At 32.2% G+C, this 14,897-nt stretch overlaps 1 pseudogene; it reads left to right on the top strand.

Annotated features, from left to right (window-relative positions):
* Positions 1–7,008: 7,008 nt before the first annotated feature.
* Positions 7,009–8,408, top strand: LOC119605123 (annotated as a pseudogene).
* Positions 8,409–14,897: the final 6,489 nt, after the last annotated feature.

Below are 14,897 nucleotides of genomic sequence, written 5' to 3'. Positions count from 1 at the left end.
TATCCACGTCTCGAGAGTCTCAAAAGCATTCTTTTCATCGGCATCAATCCCAATTCTAGACTGGCCTGCTAGAAGTCCGGACTTGAATCCGATAGAAAATCTTTGGGGAATTATGTCAAGAGATGTTTATAGCAACGGAAAGCAATATAACACAGTTAGTGAGCTGAAAACGGCAATTCTCCAGTCCTGGCTAAATATTGAGCTTAGAATATTAAAAAATCTAGTAGAATCAATGCCCAGTCGTATATTTGGTGTTATACAAAATAGAGGAGGGATTACTAAATATTAATCAGTTATTAATTTATTTTTTACTCTAAATGGAATTAATATTTTTTATATTATTTTAATTGCGTCTAATTTAAATTTCGCATACATTTTACTTTGTTTTCCTATTATATTTAAATTTATCGTTGTTTTTATAATTTAAATATATATATTAATTTAATTTTGAATAATGTTATTAATTTGGTAAAAAAATTAAATAAAGTTCTTTTGTATTGAATAATACACCGAAATATTAAATGCGACTATTTTAATTTCGCACACTGTATAATACTGTTTACTAACAAGTTTTTACCAATAAGTGTTTAAAAAATAAATTAATTGCAACTGGCAGTTGTTCATTTTGCTACTGGCAGTAGCAGAACCAAAACAACATACTGCTGCTAGGAAAAAATTAGCAGCACAACGATGGCGTGTGTGCGCTTCTATAGCAAAAAATATATTTCGGTTGTTGTACAAACGCAGAAAACGAATACTGTGAATGTGAGCTGCTAGAAATTTCAAAGTAATGTTGCAATTTTTATTAGCAATAATATTAAAATGTGAAGATGGTTAAATATTTTTAGTATTATATTGATAAATATGTGTATTTTACTGCAAGTGGTTACTAATATATTAGTAAAATTAAAAGTTGATCTTCACCTTTTTTGGGAAACTGTTTATTTATGCGGATGATATTTGTATGTTTTATCCTTACAAACATGAAACAGCTGAAAAAGGTTACATTGAGAGAGATGCTTCATTAATATCGGAATTTACAAGAATCAACAAGCTTTACATGAATGCTAGTAAAACTAGTTTAATACGATTTAAGCCACATTATGATCAAATTAAATTTAGTGTTTATGTTGATGGTAAAGAAGAAAATGATGTCAATTCAATTAAATAGTTCAGTATTCAAATTCAAAGCAATCTTGCCTGGAACCAACATATTCAAATGTTAAAGTCAACACAGCAATGGGGTTGTTGTAAAAATTTAAAAACAAATTGAATATTGAAACAAAATTATTAATATATAATTCATTAATACAAAGTAATATTAACTACTTAGCAATTTTATATGGATATAAGAAAAGGACCCGGTTTAAACCTTTACAACGCATCCAAAACAAAGCTTTAAAGTCTATTGCTAATCTTCCCATCACATATCCAACGCTATCACTATATTCCGATATGTTTCCAGCTATTAATTTTAGTTTTTAAAAGTATAATAGAGGTCTGCATCGAATAACTTTTTTACTGAACGTGTAAAACTCGACGTCGAGTATAGCAAATACTTGTACTCCCTCTTAAAGCGCAAACTAAGGCGAATAGATTATAAGGTGAAGTCATTTCAGTTTGAGGCGAATTCCTTAAATTCTTTATATATGGAGTTTAGCAGCGTCGGTTTTGAGAGAGAATTTTTTTATATGGAGTTTGACAGCGTCGGGCTAAATTTCCATGGACAAAAAAACAATCAGCTGTTGAAATGACTTCACCTTATTAGTTTCGCCATGGCGCAAACAGTGAAAAGAAGTGTATTGTCGTTTGTCGAATAACAACAGATATGTAGCCGCAATAAACGAGTTCCTACAAAAATATGCACACGAAAAAATAAGTACAATAAACAAAATGTACTACAATTACTATGTACTCTCCACGTAGTACCACGAGCACAAAGTATACAGAGGTGTCACTTTTAACATTTAAAAAAGTCTAAAATCAGCTTTTGTTTGATTTTGAAATTGTTTGGTGAGAAGAGGTATATAAAATACAGCTAAAAAATCATTGAAATCGTTTTGTGCGAAAAAGAGGGAAATAGTTTTTTGCTTGTGACGCCTCTGTATACCCTGTGCCACGAGTATTTGTTAATAATACGATGCTGGTGTTGTATATATTATATAGTATATAATATATACCTATGTGTGTGTATGTGTGCCGAATCTTCTTCAAAAGTTGGCATTTTATTTTACCAAAAATGGCAAATTAAGTTGATAATAATTAAACAGTGATAACATACAACATCTTAAGTTATATGTTGTTCTTGCTATGTATAGTTTTTATAAACAAGCAAACTAAGTTTAAGAACAACTTAGCAACATACGTAAAGTTGTACGTTGCTTGCTTCTGCATGCACAAAAGTTCTATTTTGTTTACGAAATTTTTATTGTTCTCGCAACGTGTACTCGCCATGAAGTACTTTCGAAGAGAGAAAAAAATACATATGTTTGCAAGCACCGAACATAGTCGATAGTTACTCGACGTTTTTGTTGTACTTAAGAAAAGAGTACTCTTTTTAGCGACACTTCGGATAAAAAAGTATTTGCTAAGCAAGTGCATGTGTACTACGCATATACAAACACAGTTCTGTAGACCTTTGGTGTAGACTGGAATCAACAAAGCAGCGAGTACAACATATTGGTAGTCGTGAATTTAATATTTTGCCACATTATTTAAAAACCATTAATAGAATTTCTTTATTTAAAATTAGAGTTAAAAGTCACGTATTTCAAAATATATCTGAATTTCTAATGTGATATCACTGATCTCAAAGTTATATTGTTATAAAATTAAAAAATCTTATCAAATAAGTTTTATTTGTATAGTATTCCGTAAATGTTTTTGCCAACCTGTCTCTATAATGCCTTATGGGCATTTTTGTGTCGTTAAACGGGTTTAAACGGATCTCAACATAAATAAGTCTCCTTCCTAAAAAGGAAGAGGCTAGTAATACTGAAAATTATCGCCAATTGTTCTGTACTTTACAAAGTTATGGAAAGTATGGTTAACTTCCATTTTGTCAAATATTTGGAGTACAACAGACCGCCAGTATGGCTTTCGTAGAGGTCGCTCTACGGATGACCTACTAGCCTTCCTTTCGGAGAAATGGTGTCATTCCATTCACCATTTTGGCGAAAGTAAAGTGGTGACTCTAGATATTTCAAAGCCATTTGATAGAGTGTGGCATGGTGCAAACTATTCTGTTGATTCCCTATGTCTATTGATTCCCTATCGATCACATATTTTAGTTTTGCTGCTCACAGAATATTTTAAAATTTTTTAGTATATAAATAGTTTTGGTAAATTTGCGACTTTGTCTTGACTTTGTTTGTTACGGTACACCGGTTAATAGCAAGGACTCATAAAAAAACAAGTAAGAAAGTATATTCGGGCGTGACCGACCAGATGATACCCTACACCAGTTATGAATATTATATGTGATTTATTTTTCATAAGAAAATATTTATCTTCTATTACCTTGTTCCGATACATTTAAGCAATTTATGGATGAAAAACTAATTTTCTGAATGAGGCTTTTTATGGGGGCTAAAGGGCAAATATGGACCAAGCCTGATAAAATTTTGTGAATATATTTATATGTACATAATATTTTATTGTGCTGAATTTCATCGCGATATTTGTGTTTATAAGTTAATTTTGGATAATATTTTATTGTGCTGAATTTAATCGCGATATTTGAGTTTATAAGTTAATTTTGGACATTCAAGTAATCTTCTGAAGGGGACTTTGTATGGGAGCTAGGGTCAAATGTGTCCCGATCTCTATGAAATTTGGCAAGGTCATTAAAGCTTTTATAAAACTTAGTTGTGCCGCTTTTTATCAATACACAGGTGTATTTAACATAATTATGAGCTCAGAAGCCCTTTTCGGGGGGTTCTGTTGTAGGGGCTAGGTGAAATAATGGACCGATTTTAACCATTTTCAATAGGCTTCGGCCAAAAAAAGCGTTTGTGCGAAATTTCATCCAAATATCTTGCAAGTTGCGACCTGTACTTTGCGCACAAGGTTTACATGGACAGCCAGCCAGACGGACGGACAGACGGACATAGCTTAATCGACGCAGAAAACGATTCTAAGCCGACTGGTATACTTTAAGGTGGGTATAGGACGAATATTTTTATATGTTACAAACATCAGCACAAACCCAATATACCCTGGGTTTGTGTTGATGTTTGGGTATAATGTTTTCGTAATGTGTAGGGTATAATCAATATGCGGTTTCGTTCATCTATTGATTCCCTATCGATCACATACATATTTTAGTTTTGGTGCTCAAAGAATATTTTAAACTTTTTAGTATAAAAACTTTTGGGTTAAATTTGCGAATTTACGTTACACCGTCTTATAGCAAGTACTCAGAAAAAAACAATATGGAATTTGTTTTGTTGCTCAAAGAAGATTTTTAATTTTTTTAAGTATAAACACTTTTTTGTTAAATTTGTAATTTCTTCAATGTTTGTAACATCACAGCATCTCATAGAAAGTACCGCGAATATTTAATACAGAGATCGTTCGTTTTTCGATTCCCTATTGATTATATGTTTCAGTTTTGGTGAGATTTTAAATTTTATGACAATTTTTCACAATATTATAAATAAAATGCGTTTGTTATGGTTTGTTTTCTTTTTGTTTATATTTTTTGTGTATTTTTCCACGTGTATACAGAAAAAGTACTTTTTTTACAACTCTGAAAAAAAGTTTGTTAAAAAGTTTGTTTTCTTCATAGAGGTGTACTTTTCCACGTGTATACACAAAAAAGTACCATTCTATGCAACTCTGAAAAAAGTTAACCAAAAATGCCCTGTTTGTTTTCTTCTTGTGCGTTTATATTTTTATTTCAGTTGTATTATGTTTTTTTATTTTTGCTGCACTAAAATAAATGATTGTTAAAATTAATATATTTTAAAAATTATTTCTTTTTAGTGATTTTCGTTTCCCTTTAATTATTTTTTGAAAGTTATTTGAAAATTAATTATATATTAATTTAAATAATCTTTTAAATAAAACAATTTTTTCATAGTAAAATATTTTTGTTTCTATTTTTCCATGTGTTTAAGAAAATTTGATAAATGTTCGTTGAACAGAGAAATAAATGCGGTTTAAACTATCTTTTTTATTTCGAATACGTTTATTATTCAACAAACAGCACTTCAAAATTTCACAAATATTTTGATCAGTGCATAGATTACCAGAGAGAAAAACACAACTAACACAAATTCAGAAATGACAACCGCAGTAGTGTTAGTGTGCCGGTCGCTGTTTTAGACCAATTGGGAAAAGGAAAATTTACATTACGGTAAAACACAATTTGCTCCATCATCAATGTCAATTGGATTGATTATGAAAAGGAAACACAATTTATGTATGACAATCCTGAATAGCTTTTCTAAATTTGCTAAAATTTTGAAATTTTTAAGAAATTTTTTATGGCTCGAAAAAAAATTTACAGATTTTGTGAAAAAGTTAAAAAATTTGGAAATAATTAATTTCCCATTACAGTGCACTCGCGGTAACGTGAACACCGTCTAACGTGAACACCGCCTAACGTGAACAAGATGTTTTTTACATTGACTACTCTGTAACGTGAACAAACACAGAAAGCTCTATAACGTAAACAATTTTTTTCACAGTATATGTTTTCTAAGCATGTAGACAACATTGAAATACATTCATTAAATTCGAATTTTAAAATTTTGGGAATCCCCTTATATAAATGAGTGTATATCCCCTAAATTATTTTGTTTGTATGGCAAAGAAATTTGAAGTTAGTTTCTTATGTGAAGTGAATCAGTCGGCATGAGTGTAAAAAAATCTAAATGTTTGCAGTTAAAAGAAAAGGCAGACATTTTAGATAGTTTGCAAAAAGGAACAAGTGTGGCTAGTTTAGCAAAAAAGTATAATGTCGCTAAGTCAACAATATGCAGTATTAAGAAGAAACAAGTAAGAGTCTTATATATCTTATATACTCACCATCAAACCTCGTTTGACTCGAATGAAACTTACTTATGTCAAATTTCATCTATATATTCGTAGTTTTAGGCCAGTTATAAGCGTTAAAGTAATTTTCTGAAGGGGACCTTATATAGGGGGGTAGGGTCAATTATGGGTCGATCCTCATAAAATTTGGTAGACAGAATTTGGTTCATATTAAATTTATTTGTGTCGAATTTCATCGCTACACTCGTATTTTTAAGTCATTAATGAGCGTTGCAGTCATTTTCTGAAGGGGACCTTATATGGGGGGTAGGGTCAATCATGGACCGGTCAACAAAAAAATTTTTAGATAGATTTTGACTAGTATGAAACTTACTTATGTCGAATTTCATCTATATACTAGTATTTTTAAGCCAGTAATGAGCGTTAAAGTCATTTTCTAAAGGGGACATTATATGGGGGTAGGGTCAATTATGGACCGATCCTCATAAAATTTTGTATAGTGATTTAGGATCACAAGAAACTTACTTATGTCGAATTTCATCGCTATATTCGTATTTTTAAACAAGTTATGGCTGTTAAAGCTGCTTTTCGAGGGGCCACTTGTATGGGGGCTATCCGAAAACGTGGACCGATATTGCCCATTTTCAATACCAAACAAACCTTACCTTTTAAAAATATTTATGTGAAATTACAACCCTCTAGCTCTTTCCATTCGGACTCTATCGTGCTTTCAACAGACAGACAGACGGACAGACATGGCTAGATCGTCTTAGAATTTAATGAGGACCCAGAATATATATACTTTTGTGGGTCAATGACCAATATTTCGATGTGTTACAAACGGAATGACAAAGTCAATATACCACCCATCTTTTTTGATGGTGGGTATAAAAAGAAGAAATTTTGAGTTGTGTAAACAACACATACCAAGGACCGGGAAAAAGACAAACTTTAAAATCATCAGAACTTCCAGTTATGGAAAAAACTCTTTACCGTTGGTTCCTCCTAATGCGTGATAGGAATTGGCCTGTAAGTGGTCTAATGTTAAAAGAAAAAGCTAAGGAATTACATTCCCAACTTAAAGAAAATGAGTCCGGGTTCAATGCTAGTGACGAATGGCTTCAGCGATTTAAGAAAAGGTACGGAGTTAGACTTCTTAAAGTATCCGGAGAAAAACTCTCATCGCAGCCTGAATTGTTGGATCCATTTAAGCTAAAATTGAAACAAAAAATTGAAGAAATGGAGTTATGCAATGACCAACTCTATAATGCTGATGAGTCTGGTTTATTCTGGAAACTTTTACCAGATAAAACGTACGTTGCAATACAAGAGAAAAGTGCTCCTGGTACAAAGATGGAGAAGCAGCGTGTAACGTTCCTGTGTTGCGCAAATGCATCGTGCACCTGATGCATTTGCGCAACAGACTTAAACTTTTGATAATTGGTAAGGCCAAAAATCCACGCAGTTTTAAAAACTTCGTTTGTCCTACGGATTATAAGAATTCGAAATCGGCCTGGATGACGTCAGCCATTTTTAAGCATTGGTTCCATCAATCCTTTGTACCACAGGTAAGAAAATTCATCGTTGACTTATGTAAATGTATGTACGTATCACTAAAAGTTCTTGTTTTTAACTAGGTGAAATTGTTTCTAAAGAAGAAGAACTTGCCAATGAAGGCACTATTACTTATCGATAATGCTCCCTCTCATCCAAGCGAAGCAGAATTAAAAACTGAAGATGGAAACATAATTGCCATGTTTATGCCACCAAATGTCACCCCCCCTAATCCAACCAATGGATCAAAATGCTATTAATATAACAAAATTATACTACAGAAACAGCTTGTTAGCTTCGATAGCAGCTAAAAACTCTGATTTGCTTCAATCAATGAGAAATGTAACTTTGAAAGATGCTGTCACAATTTTATCTAGCGCATGGGATCGGGTCAGCACAGAAACTCTTGCCAAATGCTGGAAAAATATTTTAAGTTTGGTTGGAAACGAGGAGGACCTGAAGATAACATTCCACTAAGTATTCTAAAAGAGAAATGGGATGCAGAAATTAATTCTTTAATGCAAATGTCAGCCGATCTCCTTCAGGACTTAAGTCCTCAGGTAAGAATTTTGCTATAAACTTTTAAATCACAATTAAGGCATTGTTTTACTAACTTTTAGGTTGAGTTTACCCTGCCAATGGTTCAGGAGTGAAATAATGATACCTGTGTTAATGATACCACTGAAATCCATGAAATTGTGCAAAACGAAGAAAGTGATGACGATGATTGCACTGTCGATGATCCTGTTAAAAAAGTTGCCGCAAGTGAGGCAATTGAAATCTTTAACAAGGCATTACAATGGGCAGGAGATGCAACGGTGGATCAAAGTGACATGAGTGTACTTAGACGCTTAAGGGAGAAAGCAGTATTTCAGCTATTAGAGAAGAAAAAGCAGCAAAAAAAGATAACGGATTTCTTAATGCATAAAGGTAATGAGTAATTTTATTAGCTATGTAATTTTATTTCAATTGATATTTTCTCCTTATATCGTTTTGTTTTGTAATGGATTTTAATAAAATTTTAGTTTTATATTTTAATATAAATAATAATAAAAGATTATCACGCTCAAGCGTGTAAAATACAGATTTATAAATTAAAATTTGATATTTTTTTCATGAAATTTGACAATCGCTAACGTGAACAATTTCGCTAACATGAACTCCCTTGGTTTTAATTAGTTCACGTTACCGCGAGTGCACTGTATTAAAAATTACTCAGCAAAATCTTTACATATACCGGATAGGTAAAGACGATAACCAGAAAATAACTGATTACAAATGTGCTTTCCGGGATTTAAAATCGGCTTTATAGTAATTTTCTGTGTTTATTAGTCCATTCTCTTACTCAATTCCTCATTAACAAGTTATTTTATCGTGCTATTTGGAATGGTTTTAACAAAAATTTAAAAAACAAATACGCCACTGGTCCAAAAAAAAAAAAAAAAAATTTTGCGTGGGGGTACCAGGAAATTGTTGATTTGGGACGAGACCAACTAATGCCTCACATTATTTTTCCCAAAATTTCTTTACATTAGGGATTGGCTACTAATTGTAGCTGGAGCCACCACTCCAGCCAAATCCCGGTGGATTTTTTTATATATTTTTATGGGGATTGGCTACTAATTGTAGTTGGAGCCACCACTCCAGCCAAATCCCGGTGGATTTTTTTATATTTTTATAGGGATGGGAAAACTACTTGCAGTTGGAGCCACCACTCCTTCCCAATCCCGGTGGATTTATTTTTTTTTTACAATTTTTTACAATCCAATCCCTGTGGATTTATTTTTTTGTTGACATTGTATCCTGAAAAAAATAGAAAAATATATTAATAAATAGGCACAAAAGAACTGGAACGATACATATTTACCCATAATACTCCAAGATGTTTCCTTGAACCCTGAAAATAATAAAAAAATAAAAATATTATAAAAAATTTGTAATGTACTTACCTTCATCCATTGAGATTTTCGACAACTGTTCGAGTAGAATTTGTATAAAAGGTGTGTTTAGTAAACAAAGTAGTGGCAACGAATCATAGTAAAAAACAAAGACAGGGTCGCTATTTTCATTCTATATAACTAATTTTAAAAATAGTTAATAATGAATGAAACCGTGATGATGCTAAATTTGCTGAACGCCTGGTATTGTAGGGGGAGGATCCAGGGAAAGAATTTATAAAATTGGGTGGAATCGAGTTGGACAAGGAGTGCCGCCAAAGATTAAGTAATGTTGTTGCACTTAAAAAATTTTTTTTATATTATATATTGTTAATTTAAATAGAATACGTTATTATCCGCGGGAAAGGTAGTTAAGGAACCACAACCATACAAACCAGTAGATATTAGTCTGATATAGTTTAACATAGGAAAATTATGTAAGCGGGAAAAAGTATTATACATTATATAGATGAAAAATAAATAAAAATCTGCGGGAAATATTCCCAGTAAAAATCTTGACAGTATATAAGCTGTCAATGATATAAAAAGCAGAAACAAGTAGAAAAACAAGTTTTGAAGTCATAGATAAGTGCCTAAGAGAAAACATAAAATTATAGAAACACTTTAAAAAACTTTAAGAAATTTCTAAAATAAATACAGCAGAGATTTAAATTAACACCAGAAATAAGCCTAAAAATAAAGGGCTAGTGAAGTGTGAAAACTATAAACTATAAAACAAGAATAAGAAACCACTTAAAACGTAAGTTTGTTTATAAAAAAAAAGAAAAAAACAGAAACTCAATTTATACGTATTCTAATTTATGTGTTTTCCGTATAGCTGGCTATTCTCAAAACTGGTGATGAACGTGCAAGATATCACAGGAGAAATAGCCAGGTAAGTCATATATGTATAAATTTTATTATTATTTCAATATTATTGACATCCTTTTGAAATTGAGGTAGAAGGGATTTTCAATCCAAAAACAAAGTCAGGCACATACAGAAAAGTAAATTAAAGTATCCACAAAAAGAAAAAAAAAAAATAAGAAAATTTATTGAGGTCTAAGCCATCAGGCGATATAAAAAAATAACATATAAATAACCTAGTGAATATAAAAGAAGAAATACTAGAATATTTAAAAAATAATTATTTTTAAGTTATTATAAGTTGTGTTACTGTCAACAAAATATTGTGTCCAAAAAAAGAAAAAAAGTAAGAAAATTTATTCAGGTCTAAGTCATCAGCGATATAAAAAAATAACATACAAATAACCTAGTGAATATAAAAGAAGAAATACTAGAATATTTTAAAAATAATAATTTTTAAGTTATTATAAGTTGTGTTACTGTCAACAAAATATTGTGTCCTTCGAGAGTGTTGCGCTATATGTTGTGTGTTTAGTCTTAAACAATACATTTTAGGGCAAAAGATTTGTGAAAAAGAAAAAAACAAAAGAGAAATATTACATATCTTAAAAGAAAGAAAACAAAGAAAACAAGTAAGAAATTATAGTCGGGCGAGGCCGACCATATAATACCCTACACCTTTGACAAAAATTTAATGTGATTTAGTTGCCATAATAAAGCATTTAAATTGAATTGTACCTTGCCTTAGATATACATACTTAAGCCGTTTATTGTTGAATAAAATTGTGGACATTTAAGTAAAATTTTGATGGGGTCATATGAGAACCTATTATTATGGAATTCGTGGGGGTCATCAAGTCTTGTATACAACTTGGTTATTGCAGCTTTTTGTCGAGATATGAGTATATTAAACATAATTATAAACTTAAAAGCCCTAGTGCCAAATTTCATTGAATTATCTCCAAAATTGCGACCTGTAGTTTGATTACAAGTTTTAAAAGCCCTATTCGGGGGTTCAGTTGTATGGGGGCTAGGTGAAATAATGGACCGATGTTACCTATTTTCAATAGGCCAATAGAAGATCATGTACCAAATTTCATTGAATTATCTTCAAAATTGCGACCTGTAGTTTGATTACAAGGTTTACATGGACGGACGGACAGACGGACGGACATAGCTAAATCGACTCAGAAAATGATTCTGAGCCGATTGGTATACTTTAAGGTGGGTATAGGACCAATATTGTTGTGCGTTACAAACATCAGCACAAACCCAGGGTATATTGGGTTTGTGCTAAAGTGGTGTAGGGTATAAAAATTAAATATAAAAAAAGATTTGCGAAAAGAAAATTATATTTCTTCTTTAAGATATGCAATATCAGAAAAGAATTAAAAAAAAAACCAAAAAAAAAAAAAGAAAAAACGTAACGGCCCAATAAAACATAAAAAAACAAATTAATTTAGATATTTAATAAAAATTAAGATAATAATTCTTAGAAATAGATATATGATATGATTTAAGATTATGTTAGATAGATATAAGTTTGAAAATTATTAATAAATGTTATTTGTATATGTAAAATGATGAGTAATATTGAGTAATTTGTATTTTGGGGATTGTTGAAGTAGATAGGGTGTCGAAAGACGGGGAAAAGGGACTGTGGAAAAAGGTTCAGGGAAGGGAACGCCGCAGAGTTGGCAGGGCAAATGCTGTCCTTAGAAAAAAAAGGAGATAGGTTCGTAACAGAAATGGCGCCCAAATGAAAATTTAGGTAGTGTAGAAGAACGGCACACTAAACAATAAACCAAGATTTGGAAAATAACTTATCATATTTTTTTTTGTGTGCAAGTGAATAAACATTGTGGGGTTAAGTCATATCCGTTCTTGACATGTAAACTAAGAAGTCCGTTGTGTGAACTACTCTACACAATTTGATCGCTTGTGAACGAAATAAATATTCGGCCAATGCATTCAAGAAATAAGAAAGTCCTTAGCATTGACACTTAGATCAGTCTAAATGTACATTTTTCTTAGTCTTGATTTTTTTTAGATTAGTAGTTTCAGTTTGAATCTTTATGTGTGAAACAGCAAGGATGAAAAGCAACAGCCGCTTGAGACATTAACTCAAGGTCAGTTGTGTCGACATTCATCCTAGCCTGTCCAATAACGATTATCGTTAAAAGTGTAAAACACATAAAGACATTTAATAAGTTTACTTTTGTTTTAATATTATTCTTGGAAATACCACAATAGCTCTCTAGAAGAGAATCAAAAGATGATAAACCGTCGTACCGCCGCTGATCAATAATCTCTTAAATTGATTTAGAAGAAAAGAGTAGACATTTTTTTTATTATAGTAGTTGTATTTTTCTTATATATATTAAAATTTTCAACCATTTAATAATTCTCTTTTATTTAATTATTCATTTATTTATTTATTTTTATTTAGTTATTCATTTATTTATTTTTATTTAATTATTCATTTATTTATTTTTAGACATATTTATTTAGATTTCCGTAAATGTTAGTTATCTTTATTTTATTTATCCAGTAATTTTTTCGTATTGATTTTAGATAGTTTAGATTTTATTTTTATTATATAAATTATAAGTATCCTATTATTTTTTTATTAGTATTTTATTATTTTATATTAGTATTTTATTATTTTCTTTACATATAGATATTTTTTTTTCTTTGAGTATTATTGATTTTCTGTGCTTTTTCATATACCAAACAATATTCACACATTTTTTTACATTTATCTACAAACAAAAAAGTAAGTTAGCACATATATTTTAGGTGATGAATAGGGAAACTAGAGCCCAATATAGAAATAGGAAAAGAAAAGTTGAGTTTGATACGAGCAGAACTTATAACAAATTATCTCCGAAACAGCGAAGAGTTAGAAAACCTACAGTCAATATGAATGTCAACAATAGTAATGCCAACGAAGGTCAGAGAGAGATTTATCGAATACAATCATCGCAAATAGACCCAGTACATCTACTAATTTACCAATGGAAAACGTAGTACATTTGAATTCCGCTAATAGTAGTGCTGTAAGTAAAGAAATCACACCAGAGGTCAGAGATCTAGTGGCGGATGAGGCATTATCAGTTCAGAAAACTTTACAAGAACAGGTTAGAAGTATGGTTCAGTATGAGATGCGAGACATTCGAAAGTCTTTGGGAGATTTAAGGAAAGTTGTAGGAGATCTGTCGAAGAACACTGCCCGAAGTAATCAAACTACGGCAACCAATAATGTTTGTAACAATAATGTAAGTGATGCAAGAGTCACGGAACATTATCATGTTAATCCACCTAGTGTAGAGCTAAACGCAATACCAGGGAATAGTCGAGTTCAGGCAGGTCAGAATTTGTCAGGAAATAGTCAAAATAGAACTCCTATGTCGATACCAGCTCTTCCTACTCGGACAGTTTATAGTAACTTTGTATCAGAAGAAAATTGTAACGCAAATCAAGTTCCTCGAACTACCGGCATACAATTTAATACTAATTATGGCGAAAATATAATAGGTAGCTTACCATTGAATGCAAATTTCGGCACCAATCAAGTACCCAATAGTTATGCCTTCGGAAATAATAATGTGCCAAATACGTTGTCTGTTCCAAATATAGCCACACGATCAGAATTACCTAAAATGTGGATTAGAATAGATAAATGGGGACTAATTTTTGACGGAAATAACTTACGTATGAGTGCACAGATTTGTCCGTGTTTAACGTGAGCGCCTACCTTGACGGTCTAAGCTCACGGTGCTCTTAACACCGGGTGAATACAATGCGTCGACCAGCGCCCCCCTACACAACCCGTACAATAACGACGGGATGTGCAAGAGTACCAGAATTGAAATCATGCATTTGAACATGACCTCCCCCTTGGTTTGGGGCGGAGACTATTTAAACTCCTACCGATCTATGGGTCACGGCACCCGGTTTCAATGCAACTCCACACCGAGCTTGCGCTCTTCCCGCGATTTGGGTCTAAACCACAGCCACCACGATACTCCATAAATGGCCGCACTATCATCCAGGCTGAAAACCAGTTTCAGGGACTTCCTGGATCCCGTGGTACCAGATTTTAAGTCTCCGGTCGGACTTCGTAGTTTAAAATAAACTACTACCAGTTGTCCTCCAAATAGGACCTGACTGTTGGCTAACAGCAACACATAACATACAGCGAAAGCACACAAGACGCACAAACATTGAACAGCCGCCCTCACGAGCGACACTTTGTGTCATATTCTCAACACCGGCAGGACAGCATGCACAAAACACTGAACAGAGCACCCTCACGGATACCCAAGATAGTTGAAAGATTCAACGAAGGAAGCAACGACGAAAATGGAAAACATAACAACGACGACAATGATGAAACCAGCGAGGCAACGTGGCTGAAGTCCTAAAAAACAAACAAAACAAAAACAACAAAAAGTCGGACAGGGAGAGAAAATCCAAAATAATACAGCAAAAACGAAGCTGGGGAAGAAAAGCAGCTCACAACGTACGACGAAAACA

Source organism: Lucilia sericata, unplaced genomic scaffold (assembly GCF_015586225.1).
Source record: "Lucilia sericata isolate MDLA Ls3-8-SP2 unplaced genomic scaffold, ASM1558622v1 Contig000458F_arrow, whole genome shotgun sequence".
In the NCBI taxonomy this organism is placed as follows: Eukaryota; Metazoa; Arthropoda; class Insecta; order Diptera; family Calliphoridae; genus Lucilia; species Lucilia sericata.
Note: the sequence above shows the minus strand (reverse complement) of the source record. Positions and strands in the feature narration are given on the sequence as shown.